Source organism: Capra hircus (genome assembly GCF_001704415.2).
Source record: "Capra hircus breed San Clemente chromosome X unlocalized genomic scaffold, ASM170441v1, whole genome shotgun sequence".
NCBI classification, from domain to species: Eukaryota; Metazoa; Chordata; class Mammalia; order Artiodactyla; family Bovidae; genus Capra; species Capra hircus.
Genome location: NW_017189516.1, coordinates 10,217,051 through 10,230,436, shown reverse-complemented (window position 1 = coordinate 10,230,436; position 13,386 = coordinate 10,217,051). Strand labels below are relative to the sequence as shown.

General features: G+C 49.7%; 1 pseudogene; it reads left to right on the top strand.

Moving 5' to 3' along the window:
* The first annotated feature begins 6,012 nt into the window (after positions 1-6,012).
* On the top strand, positions 6,013-9,598 carry LOC102181849 (annotated as a pseudogene).
* The last annotated feature ends 3,788 nt before the right edge of the window (positions 9,599-13,386 follow it).

The window sequence follows — 13,386 nt, the reverse complement described above, 5'->3', positions numbered from 1 at the left end:
GCCAGAGAGCAAGTTGCCAACATCCGTTGGATCATCAGAAAAGAAAGAGAGTTCCAGAAAAACATCTACTTCTGCTTTATTGACTATGCCAGAGCCTTTGACTGTGTGGATCACGACAAACTGTGGAAAATTCTTCAAGAGATGGGAATACCAGATCACCTGACCTGCCTCCTAAGAAATCTGTATGCAGCAAGAAGCAACTGACATGGAACAATGGACTGGTTTCAAACTGGGAAAGGAGTTTTTTCTTTACTCTGCATCACCTTCAAAGTACTAAATAAAGTTACATTCCTGTAGAACAAAGGTGCAGTGGGTTATAACAAAGAAAGTACTTAACTCAAAGATCTAATGTTGCTAATACCAGGTCTACTACCTGTTTTTCTATATACCAACTATATCTAAAAATAAAAGATATAAAAATTTGGCAGCAAGTATTGGCTCAACAAATGAAACCTTTAATCAGTCCTATTCTAATGATTTTGACACCTCGGAAGCCCCTACATTCCTAGGATGTTTTAAGCTTCCTGTGCCTCCCGCAGGAGGCGTCAAACAATCACATGCACAGCTGTCCTGCAGGCAGGCTAGAAAGCCATCAGAGGGGTTTTTGGATTGAAACACTCGTATTATGCCCAGGAGATTTATTATCTAAAAGCCCTAAATTAATTTTTTTCCCAGAAAAAAGTGGTGGGGGGACAGCCCCCTGTTAATGACAGAAGAGTAGGTGGAAAGCATAACACAGTAAAGCAGGCAGACACTGGTCTTGGGGGGTGGATACTCAGGAAATTCCAGGGGGAACCCCTGAAGCCTGATCGCGTCCTTGCGTTTTGCCAGGCTTCCTTCCTCATGACCTTGTCACAGGCGGGATTCCTCACGCTGGCTCCCGGCAGAGGAGAAGGGGACAACAGAGCATGAGGTGGTGGGATGGTATTACCAACTTGATGGGCATGAGTTTGAGCAAGCTCCAGGAGTTGGTGATGGACAGGGAAGCCTGGCATGCTACAGTCCATGGGGTGGCAAAGAGTGGGACATAACTGAGGGACTGAACTGAACTGAAGGCAAAGATACACACTTGGAGAGAAACAGTGTGGGCATCCGTGGTAATGAGGAGTGCAGTAAAGAGTCAGTTAAGTCATTTATATAGGGCAGTCATTCTGGGTCTTAGTTTATGTTTGGCCAGTTATCTGGTTTCTGACTTGCCCTAGGACCCTCCCCAACATGCATGTACTACTCTATTCCAAGATGGAAGCCAGCCCAGAGACCTATAGGGGAGACGGCATCACATACTATGAGGTGGTGCCCTTTTCATTTTGACCCCCAAGGAGCACATTCTGCACATGTGCCGTGTCTCTCCTGCCGTAAGGATGGGAAATATGTGATCTCCTGATCTTTTACTCAAACAGGGTGTAACCCCTCTCCGTCTCTGGCATAGCTATCATCTTAAAGTGTCCTCAGGAGACAAAGCCTGACTACCCTGTTTCTGTTGTTATTTCTATTTCAAAGTGCAAGCAGAAATCTGATTTAAATATCTAGACTCAAGCCCACTTGCCTCCTTCCTCAGGAAATGTAAACTTTTTATTTAAATCATAAAAGGTTATTGGATTTTTCTCAAAAGCTTTTTCTGCATATAGAGACCTATGGATTTGTGAATATTGAAAAATTCTTGTATTGTATGATAAATCCCACTTGATCATATTGTATGGTCCTTTTAGTGTATTGTTGGATTAGGTTTGCTACTGTTTTGTTGAGGATTTTGTGCCTATGTTCATCAGTGATAGCAACCTGTAATTTTCTCTTTTGGTGGTATCTTTGTTTGCTTTCGGTATCAGGGTGACAGTGGCCTGATGGAATGAGTTTGGAATAGGTTCAGAAGGATAGGTATTGACTCTTCCCTTAATGCCTGATAGAATTTGCCCATGAGGACATCTGGTCCTGGACTTTTGTTTGCTTGCATGTTGTTGTTCAGTCACTCACTCATGTCTGACTCTTTGCGACCCCATGGACTGCAGCACGCTAGGCTTTCTTTTCCTTCACCAACTCGCAGAGCTTGGTCAAACTCATGTCCATCGAGTTGGTGATGCAATCCAACCATCTCATCCCCTGTCATTCCCTTCTCCTCCCACATTCAATCTTTCCCAGCATCAGGGTCTTTTCTAATGAGTCGGCTCTTCACAATAGGTGACCAAGTATTGGAGCTTCTGCTTCAGCATCAGTCCTTCCAATGAATATTCGGGACTGATTTTCTTTAGGATCGACTGGCTGGATCTCCTTGCAGTCCAAGAGACCCTCAAGAGGCTCACCACAGTTCAAAAGCATCAATTCTTCGGCGATTAGCCTTCTTTATGGTCCAACTCTCACATCCATACGTGACTACTGAAAAAAACATAGCTTTAACTAGACAGACCTTTGTTGGCAAAGTAGTGTCTCTGCTTTTTAATATGCTGTCTAGGTGTCTTATAGCTTTTCTTCAAGGAGCAAGTGTCTTTTAATTTCATGGTTGCAGTCACCATCTGCAGTGATTTTGGAGCCCAAGAAAATAGTCTGTCACTGTTTCCATTGTTTCCCCATCTATTTCTGACATGAAGTGATGGGGCTGGATGCCATGATCTTAGCTTTTTAAATGTTGAGTTTTAAGCCAGCTTTTTCACTCTCCTCTTTCCCCTTCATCAGGAGGCTCTTTAGTTACTCTTCACTTTCTGCCATAAGTGTGGTTTCATCTGCATATCTGAGGTTATTAATAAATATCCTGGCAATATTGACTCCAGGTTGTGCTTAATCCAGCCTGGCATTTCACATAATGTACTCTGCATTTAAGTTAAATAAGCAGGGTCACAAGATACAGCCTTGATGTACTCTTTTCCCAGTTTGATAACAGTCCCTTGTTCCATGTCCAGTTCTGTTGTTTCTTCATCTAAAATCACATTTCTCAAGAGGCAGGTAAGGTGGTAAGGTATTACCATCTCTTTGAGAATTTCCCAATTAAACAGAAGTAGGTGTTTTTCTGGAATTCTCTTGCTTTTTCTATGATCCAATGAATGTTGACAATTTGATTTCTGGTTCCTCTGCCTTTTCTAAATTCAGCTTGAACACCTGCAAGTTCTCATTTGTGTACCATTGAAGCCTCGCTTTGATTATTTTGAGCATTATTTTGCTAATGTGTGAAAAGAGTGCAATTGTTCAGTAGTTTAAACATTCTTTGGCATTGTTTTTCTTTGGGACTGGAATGAAAAGAAAACATACTTGTACATAGATTATATGATTCTCAAACATTTAGTGGGGCTGACTGGTGTGTGTGTGTGTGTGTGTGTGTGTGTGTGTATGTGTGTGTGTGTACTTTAATTAATTTTATTTCATCAATTCTCCTCTTGATCATTAATCTTTCAATAGGAAGCATTAGGTGATCAAGTATTTCATCTCTCAATTGGTTTTTCACTTGCCCTGGGTCCACTATGTCCCTCCCTGTTGGGTCCTAGGCCCAGCTCTCTGTTTCCTTTTAGAAGGTGGTAATAGTAAGATGCCTAGAAAGGAATAAAAGTCAACTCCAAGTTGTCCAATAGGACTATCCCAATTTTAACATGCATGTGCATTATACACATGTGTCACTTTAAAGAGAACTATAGATGTGATCAATAGTTTCAAGTTCTATAGATATCATTATTTTACTAGGAACAGGTGATACACGGTGCAAAAATCAAGACATTACCACTTTATAAGATACACAAACTGTAATCAAAGTTGCCAATAAATAGGAGGATATCATTAGTAAAGAGATTTAAACCAGTACCCTCTTGAACCAAACCATTTTTCTAGCATTTCCCTTAAACTGGGAAGAGGATCATTCAGAGTGGAAATTTGACTTTTCATATACATCATAAAGGGGGTTGCATTAGAAGACTCATCAAGTATAAAAATACAGCATTCACTATGTATTATAGTATAAGGTCCCCCTTGGGAAGCTGTTAGAATATTGAGGGCCATGCATTCTACAGGACTTCTTTTCTCACCACGGAAATTCCTGAATTGGGCAAACTAATAGCTTGGTTACTATCATTAAAGGCTTCCTGGGTGAATTTTGTTAAAGCTTCTATATGGAATATCTTCTATTCTAGCTGAAGGAATGAGTATTGTGGCCAAATAATCATGCCGTTGGTGTGATTGAGCCCAGCATGCCCTCATTGAAGGCAGACTGATAGCAGCTGCTTTCAGGGTACCTGTAGGCAACATTGAGCCTAAAGGAAACCTACTGTACACCTTCCTAACCAACCCGGGGAGATCCAAGGCCAAAACTTTGTTCCATACACCTACTGGATCCAGTTAGGAGCTATCCAATATATTTCCCAGCCGGGGAAAAACACACTTCAGAACCTGAAACATACATACACCCAAAGGCTATGACACATTAGATAGGATTCATCTGGGGTTTTAATAAATTTACAAACGTGTATCCAACACCATCATCCTGCAACTTGCAGTATGAAGTCAGGAGGATGTTTTTGAAATCGATGATAATAGCCTGATCCACTCTTTTGGACTGCCACACTTGTATCTACTGGATGCTACACCATGTTGCATTGATCCCTTTGCTTATTGATGAGAATTGGGAGTGTTCTCAGTTTTTCCCATCACCAACGCCACTGTGCATGTGTTTTTGTATACTACAAGTACCAGCGTGTCTCCGGAAGATGTACTGGGCAGTGGACTTCCTGGAACAGAGTAAAAACAGCTTTATTATTTTTTCCAAGATTTAAGACCTTTGGCTCAAAGCAAGGACTCTGGAGTTATATTGCTTGGTTTCAATTCTGCCACTGATTTGCATGGGCCAAATGCCCTTGGGCCAGTGGCTGAACCTCTCAGAACCTGTTTCCTCACCTATAAGAGGATGGTAATCATTGGTACTATAGTCCTAGGAGTGTCACAAGGAAGCGTTACTATTTATGTACAGCACTTAGAAGAGTGCCAGGCCCAGGGTCCCTGCTGTATAAGTTGCTTTTCATAGATTCTGCCAAATTACCTCCCCAATGGATCTCTGTGCAAGATGGCGGTGCACACTGTCACGGGGGTTTGCTTCTAACCTCTCCCACTCTTGGAATGGTTAAGCTCTTGGAAGCTTGCCGTCCTAGAGTGTGAAACCCGATTCATGGTTTTAGTTTACATCTGCAGGATCAGCGGTGGTGAGCATCTTTGTGGGTGTAACTGGACATTGAGACTGTATTCTTTGAACTGCCTCAGAGTGGGGAAAGAGCTGAGGGAGTGAGGTAAACCCCAGCTGTCCCCCAAATCTGCCTGCCAAGAACGTTTGATGGAAGCAGATGAGGCAGATTGCTTGCAGAACAAAAAATAGGATTCCTTTGCCCTCTGGCCACGTATGGATAAGTATGCTGACCTCTGATCACTGACTGTGGGAGTCCTCTGCCCATTCTCTCACTGGGTCGTAAGGCTTGTGGTGGAATGGAGGCTGGCAAATGCTTTCAGCGCGTTTTAAGTGATCAGCGTCTCCATTCTGATGTTTCATCCTCACCTCCCAGGAGACCAGGGCCCTCAGGACCCTCCTGCTTCCCGCTCCACCCACTTTGTACAGAGTCAGGGCTCAGAGCTGTGACTGTAATCAGAAAGGGAAGGCAGGACAGGACGAGGTGGGACGAGAGGCTTGACAGAGGTACTCATACCATCACCTTCACCCGCCAACTCGTCAACTGCCCTGATGACCCTTGGGCTTGGCAGCAAACAGGAGGAGGCCTTTGGCCCCATTGGTTACTCTTCGAGGGGGCAGGCAAACAAGGCACGTGCTGGTTGGTAGGAACCAGACCAATAAGGGGGCCATGGCGCCGGCGTCCCAGGCTTGCTGAAAGCCTGGCGCAGTTTGCCACAATCTTGTGCATGCGGTGCCTGTGGTGCTTGACCGCTAGCTCCGGAGGCCGCTGGCCTCACCTTCCGTGACCGCCACCACCACTGCCATCACAACTCGGTTGACAACTCATCGCCACCCCAGGTCCGGGGGGCCACCTAGATCGCTACATGAGCTCCCCAGATGATGAGGTGTCAGTTTGGGGAGGGGGTTTCAGCCCAGAGGGCAGGGAGCAGACCCACGTCCCTCAGGCCGGCTCCACAGCCCTGCAGGGACCTGGACTGGGCTCCGAGGTGAGGACACCACGAAGCGGCGAGGGTGAGAGTGGAGATGGGTACCCAAACTCTGAGGGATTCAACTCAGAGCGGGAGGTGCTGGAAGCGGGGTGGGGCGGGGTGGGGGTGGTGGTGCTGTGGGGCTGGCGAAGACCGGCTTGGCTCCCTGGCCGAAGACAAAGGCGATGCCCTGCAGCTGGCTGACGAGTCGGTGGCGGCCATCCTGCGGCAACTGAGTGGCCTGGACGTACTGGGCGTCAGCAGATACCTGTCCCCGCAGAGCTATGTGATCACCGATGAGTCCTCCTTGTGGGCCGACCTTGAGGCAGGTCCCAGCGGTCGAGGCACGGTCCCCCAGGGTTGTGGGCAGCGGTGCTGGCTGCGGCCGGCCCTCTCCAGGTCGGTGGGGCCGAGGCGGGCCGGGCCTGGGGGAACCCTAAGAGAGGCACTAAGAGTACGTTGAACGTGGCTGCGGATCACCAGCGGCCGCCCTCGGAAGGCCCGTTTGGGCTGCTGTCCTGACTCTGAGTCCTCTGATGAGCTTAGTGAGAGAGGGCTGATGAGGGTGAGCATTTATCCCAAAGAAGGAGGTCAGGCCAAGCTCAACAGCCTCAAGGGTCCCAGGAACACGCCCAAACACTCGACTGTCTAAGGCAGGGAGAATCTCCTTCTTCACGTGCCAGGCCCATTCCTGTCCTCTGCTCTGCGAGGATTCACTTCGGTTGTGGAAAGGCAGGGCAGGCAGGGCGATGCAGAGCTGAACATCTCTCCACCTAAGAAAATGCAGAGCGAGCTCTGGGGGGAAGGGTGGCCGCCGGCAGAGCTATCAGGGAGTGCCAGGAGCGGAAGCTACTGCAGCTGCCACTACAGACAGCCTGCTGCGGGGTCGCTCCTAGGAGGAAGGGAGACCAGGAGAAGAAGTCCCTCGGGGGCGTCTCCAAACCTGCCCTTGGGAGAACCTTCCCTTCGTGGGAGCAGCGAATCGCAGCCACTCCCCTGGAACCGGCCACCTTGCCCCCAGTCTCTGGCATTCTGCTGCTTGGGAGGTCCAAGAGGTATACCTTGGTCTCTTTGGGAACCAAAGAATCCAAGCACACAGACGCTGGGGCAAAATCTGTGGCCAGGAGGGCACAGGAGGCCGTGTCAGTGATGGCAATGGTGGGAGAACACAACGACCCAAATAGAGACCCAGTCCCAAAGGGAGAAGTGAGTAGGCCAGGTCCCTCCTCTCTCCCCACTCTTCCCCCTCCCACCCTCCCCAGGACACATGTCTTCACCCGTGCTCCCTCTCTCCATCCCTCAGGTGTTGTCATTGGGTGGCCCTCCATCAGTGGGTCATTAGAATGCCAGATTGGTATCCTTTTCCTAGGGGCAAACGTTAAGGTAGCACTTTGGGTGTGCTGGGCTCAGTTCTCCACCCTTGGCCTGTTTCCAGTCTCCAAGAGTCTGGGACTAGAGAGGAAGGGAGGGCTGGTAGCTGAATTGATTTGAGGGGGACCCCTTAAAAGCTTCACAGAGCTTAAGTGTTTAGATGAATCACTTTCCTGAATCCTACTTCCTAGCTGTTCCCCAAACCTTCTTTCAGGGGCCCCAGGCTTTCTCAGTGCCACACTGTTGTCCCCAGCTCAGCTCTGCCTGCTGGCCTGGGGCTGACTGACGGAGAATGTGCTAAAGAGATCAGCCTTTCAATTCTCTTCCCATTCCCCTGCCTCAGCCCAGTCCCACATCACACCTGCACACACACACAGACATAGACATGTAAATGCACTGGTACACACATACATACATACACACACACATCCTTAGTTCAGATCGGTGAAAAATCTTTTAGCTGTCCACTCACTGGGCATGGCCATCTTCTCCGTGGGCACATCATGGAGAACCCAGCAGTGATGACTTCCACATCAGAGACCCCCAGGATCCAGGAAACTCAGAGCCCTTGGCCCTGAACCTGGGAGAAGTCATGCCCAAAGGACCTGAATCCTCAGATGAGTGTCTTGGGTTTTGATATGGGGGGAGGGGACCAAGGGTGAGGGCAGAAACCTCTCTCTCTCCTGGGGGCTCAGCCTTGCTCCTAGGCAGCTTCTCCCACGGGAAACAGGGTATCAACAGAGCTGGCCCCCATCATCCTCTGTGTGGGATTTGTTTGGCAGAGGTGATTGGTGACAGTGCCCCAACAGCTACTCTGGCTGTAAACTTGCAGGTTAATAGCCTTTTCTGTGAAGTGCTGTTCACCCACATTGCTCTCCCAGGTGCTGGCTGTGGCTGCCGCTCTGAGAGGCTCGAACCCAGAACCACAGTCTTTGCGGACCACAGTGGTGAAAATGCTGCCCTTGGGGAACAGGGGAGGCAGGCCCATAGAGAAGGTTTGGGCCACCAGGCAGAGCAGGGGAGGCTTGTTGCCAGCAGATCGAGGTGCTGCCTCACCTTGTGTTAGAGCCTAGTTGGCCCTTTCCACCTCACTGGGAGCCTGGGAAGCTGGATTGTGTGCCCTTTCCCTCTCAGGTGACCAGGAACCAACTGACCATTCCCCAAGACTGGAAAGGAAGCAGCAGCCACCGGGAATGCTGGACTGTCCTCGGGTAATGCTTCCTCTGGCTCTTGAAATGCACACCCCGTCCTCATGGTGGAATCTGGATCCAAGTTCAACTGAAATGTGTGGGCCTCCCTGCCTCGTCCCCATCCCATACCCGTCAGAAGGAGCCCACCTCCTTTCCACTGAAAAAAGTCTTTCCCTTGCCATTCTAGACATCTGGCTTTGGGATGCATGCCCCTGCGGAGAGGAGAAAAAGGAGGTGATGGGGGGCAGTGTATACTAACCTTTTCTCTTCCTCCCATGTCTACTGGCTTAGTGTCTGGTGCTACAGAGAGAAATAGACGACCTTAAAGAGCAACTAGGTATGAGGAATCAGGGACAGAGAGCAGCGGGTTCTTAGTGCAGAAGCGGGGTGGGCCCTTGGGGTGGGGTGGGCTGCAGGTGCAGGGGGCCTCATAGGGATCAGCATTCCTGTGGGGAGGAGAACCTAGCAAGCCTGTGCCTGGAGCGTGCGGTGCATGTTCAGCTGGGCATGCGGACAAGTAACAAAGTACTGTGTGGACTGCGTGCACACTCTGCCCGCCATTCGAGTCCTGAGAGCTCCTTCTGATAGGACTTGTGGAGATGCCTTGTTGATCGGCGTGGCCTCTAAGGTTCTTGTTAGATTGTTTGTTTGTGAGACAATTTTTGAACTTGAGAGCTGCTGGCACATTTTGGTTTGTTTTAGGAAATAGCTCCACATTTCACTCAGGTGGTGGGTGGTGATCAGGCCCAGAGCTCTTTGCACTGGGGCTAGTGGGATGGGTTTCAGGTTGTAGGGCTAGGTGGTTCCCCACAGGGACAAGGGGACAGGCTTCTATATCATTCTGTCTGGAGCACCTTCTTGTGCCTCTCCCTGTTGCAGCCGCCATGCAGCACCTGGCTGACAAGTTCCAGATGCTTTAAAGTGAGTGTTACACACACCATACTCCTTCCCACAGTCCTGGCTGTTGAGCAGGGCTGTGGGCTGGCCCTGGCTTGAAGCTCTTCCCTGACTCTGCTGTTTCACAGGTTGAGCCCAACATCTTTCTGCAAGAGGAGCAGCTGTTACCTCCGGGGCTGGTGAGCTGTGGCCAAGCTTGCCTCCTGTTCTGCCTCCACCAGGGCATCCTCTCCCCCTTGCTTTGCCCCCTCTCTGCCTCAGTCTCACAGCGGTTTTTGATTAAAGGACTTCTCATATTCTGTGTTCTGTCCTCTCTCTGGGGGGTAGGGGTTGGGGGAGTGGGGCAAGGCCTGGTGGGGAGCCACTCCATATCAGAGCCTGTTCCAGAACAGTACCTCTGGCATCCTGTGGTGGGAACTCTGGGTCAGCCTCTGCTACCATCCAGGCCATCAAGGCAGCAGAGTGCCCCTGGTCTGGGTTCACTGAGGGCCTTGTCTGGCCACGTTGGCACATCCTCCCATTCCCCTAAGGCCCTCTTCTAGTTCTCTAAAACACCCTCCTCTGGGATTTGCCGGTTCCCATCCATCGCTGACATTCTGCCTCCCCATTGGAAGGAACTCATAACCCCTTTACAGAGCTCCAACCCATCCTCCTTGCTGCGCTGGACTCATTGTCCTACTTACCCTGACCACTCTCCTTTCCTGTTGGAGCACCCTCGATCCCTCCCCTGACTTGCCATTGGTGACTTTGCCTGCACGTGTAGTTCAGCAGGTGGAAACAGGCACAGGTGCGCTCATCTCTCCCTTCCCAGGTTCTGCCCTCTCATTGGAGTCCCTACTGCCTGTACTGCCCTCCCCCCTCCCTGCCCCAGTCCCACCTTGCACGCTGGAACCTGCACACAGTCCTCCTCTCCCTTTTAGCCCTCACCCCTGAGACTCAGGCACCGATAGTTTTGCTTCTCCTTCTTTGGATTCAATAAAGGGCTTGGGGATGAAGCCTGGATCCAGTGAGCTGGGGAGCAGGAGGGAAGGTACAGGGAACATAGGAGACAGGCTAGTCTCTGGGCTGGAGGTCAGGAGATGCATCTGTTTGGTGCCAACCTGGGTCAGAGTGCACCCTGGCAGCTAGAGATGGATGGTGCAGTCCTTTGTGTTTGCACATCCTTCCTGCCCTAGTCAGCTGACCACCCTCGCCTCCAGCCTGAGCCTCTCTATACCCTTGAGTGGAAATGGGCCCATCATGCTCTGTGGCAAGTGTGGTTAGTAGGTCTCTGTTCTTGCAAGGTCCCCGTCAAATACTGTTCCACCAGACCCATGACACAGGTCTTCCAACAAATGATATTTCCCAGAGTATCCCAGCTCAGTATCCCAGACTACCTCTTTAGGGCACATGACAATGAGTCTGAACTCTGTGTTCAATTTCTCCCTTGCTGGAATTTGGGGAGCACTCCCTTTCCTTCAGCCAGCACTCCAGGACTGTGCCAGCCTGAGACTCAGAGAGGAAGATCTGTGTTTGAGTGAACTGAGGGTAGGTTCTGCTTGACACCATTCCCGAAAGACCAGGGTTTTATTACACAAAAGGGGGTATGATGGTAGGTAGCGCATTCAAAGTTGGTACCTGGACATCTCTCTGTGTGAATAAAAGTCAGCAAGGATAATGCCCTTGAGGCAGAAGGATGTGATTCAGGGAGTAAAGAAAGTAGAGACTGGTCCAGGTTCTGTAAAGCATTGAGTGAGCTGAAGCAAGGGTTGGATCCCCATTATTCAAAGCGTGTTGTCACATTCCCAAAATGTAAGAGGGGGATGATGCAGGAGGCACCAAACCTCAGGACAGGGTGTTGGGACTGTCAAAGTGTTGGAGTCGCTGGAAGAGGCTCTGGATCCTACCTTGCCACTCTATGATATCTGCCAACTGCTGAGGGTGTGGATGAATGAAAACGGGAAGAGTGGCTCTGGAGAGTAGCAGGGATACTGCTGCTCATCTTAGAAACAGGAGACCGCCCAACATGAGTTACCTGAGGCAGGGGCAAGATGGGTGCCATGAGGAAGCAAAGTTAGGAGTGACTGCACCTGGACAATGGGGTGCACTTCCCCCATATTCTCACGCTGATTCCCTTCCAGGCCTCTTGGCAGGAGGTCAGGTGGACAGACTACGTGTGGGTTGGAACAGTCAGAGACCCCAGGGTCAGAGTAGAACATTGGTGGAATGTCCTCCTTCTACTCAGATGTAAGCCCCTCCCTGGACCAATTGGGCTTGATCACTTAGGTTACAGCTGTGACCCTGACCTGATCCAGTGGTTATTGCCTGGTGGTGTAGCACATCGCACTGTTTTTCGAGTGAGTAAATTTGGCAGAAACCTTCCAGTTGAGGTTTCTGCCCACCGAGACATGCAGGTAAGTTGTGCCCAGGGAGAAGTCCAGCACCAGCATCAGCACCACCCTTGGGCAGAGAGGGGCCCAAGGCTGTGGTCACCAGGGTGAGGAAGTGGAAAAGCTCATGGAAGGGGAGGTGGGAGGGCATGAGCACAACCCTTCATTCACTTTTTACCAGGCTCCCTTCCCTCCTCTGAGCACACAGTTCAGATCAACTACCTCACTGCAATGTTGCTGGAAACATATACATCACAGGCCTTGGCTCAGCCCCAAGCCTTCCACTTCCAGCGGGAAATCTGTGGCAGGGCCTGAGGCATAGGCAAAAGAAATACATCTGGGTCCCAGGGGTAGGAGGAAGGCTGAAGCCCAGCCTCATTCAGTGCACCCCTGTCGCCTTTCCCCCTCATGCCCCTTCTCCAGACTGGGAGACAATGACAGCTGCCTTGGAGAGCCCTAGGCCCCATCTTGCCTGGTTCTGCTGCCTGTCCAACTCCTGGGAAGATGCTCCCTCCCCATCACACCCCCACCCCACCACCACCAGCCCCAGGTCTAGTGCTTTCTCTGGACTCTTGAGGGAGACTGGCACAAGCAAAGAATTTAGAGTAGGTGAGCCCTGAAGAGAGCACTGGCTGTGGTGGGCACAGTAATCATGCCCCAAAATGTCTAAGTCCTAATCCTTGCAGTTGGCTTATATGTTCTTTTGCATGATAGCAGTTGGTTAAGCTTGCAGATGCAATAAAGGCTGCTACTCAGCTGACTTAAAGTGAGGAGACTCTCACCTCCAATGGGCAGGTCCAGCCGGGCACTTTGGGGCTGCCAGGGTTGCCATGTGGACTGTCCCTGGGTGACCCAGGGAGCAGCATTTGACTACAGTGTGCTTGTTGTACCTGTGCTTGTGCAATGTTGACGTCCTGGTAAGTACTGCTCAGATGCAGATGGAGGGCTTTTACAAAGAAGATTTTCTTTCTTTTAAAAGATTTACCATTTCTATTTCATAAAACAACCCTTCCAAACATAGAAGAGAAATTGCATCGAATTAAATATGAGTTAAACAGACCACACATATACACATTATAGAGAGTGTAAGCCTTCAGTCTGATGAGTAGGTAGGTAACAATCAACCCATTTCACTATACTCAGGTGCCATGTACATTGCGCATCCAGGAGTCACCTATATATCCTTTTCCCTCACAGAATCCTCATGGATAGGTCTACCTACTGCCTATTCCATTTACTTCACATTCTTGGGGGGCCAAACTATATATAGAGGAAACAGACTGGGTGTTGCCTGCATCTGGGGATTGACATAAGGGGTTAAACTACAAAAAAACAGAAGCAATTTTGCAGGTGATGAAAAAGTTTTTTGTTTCGATTGTGGTGGTGGTACCATGAGAGGATGTGCTTATAGTGGCTCAGAGACCTTGTAAGTAAATTGTATC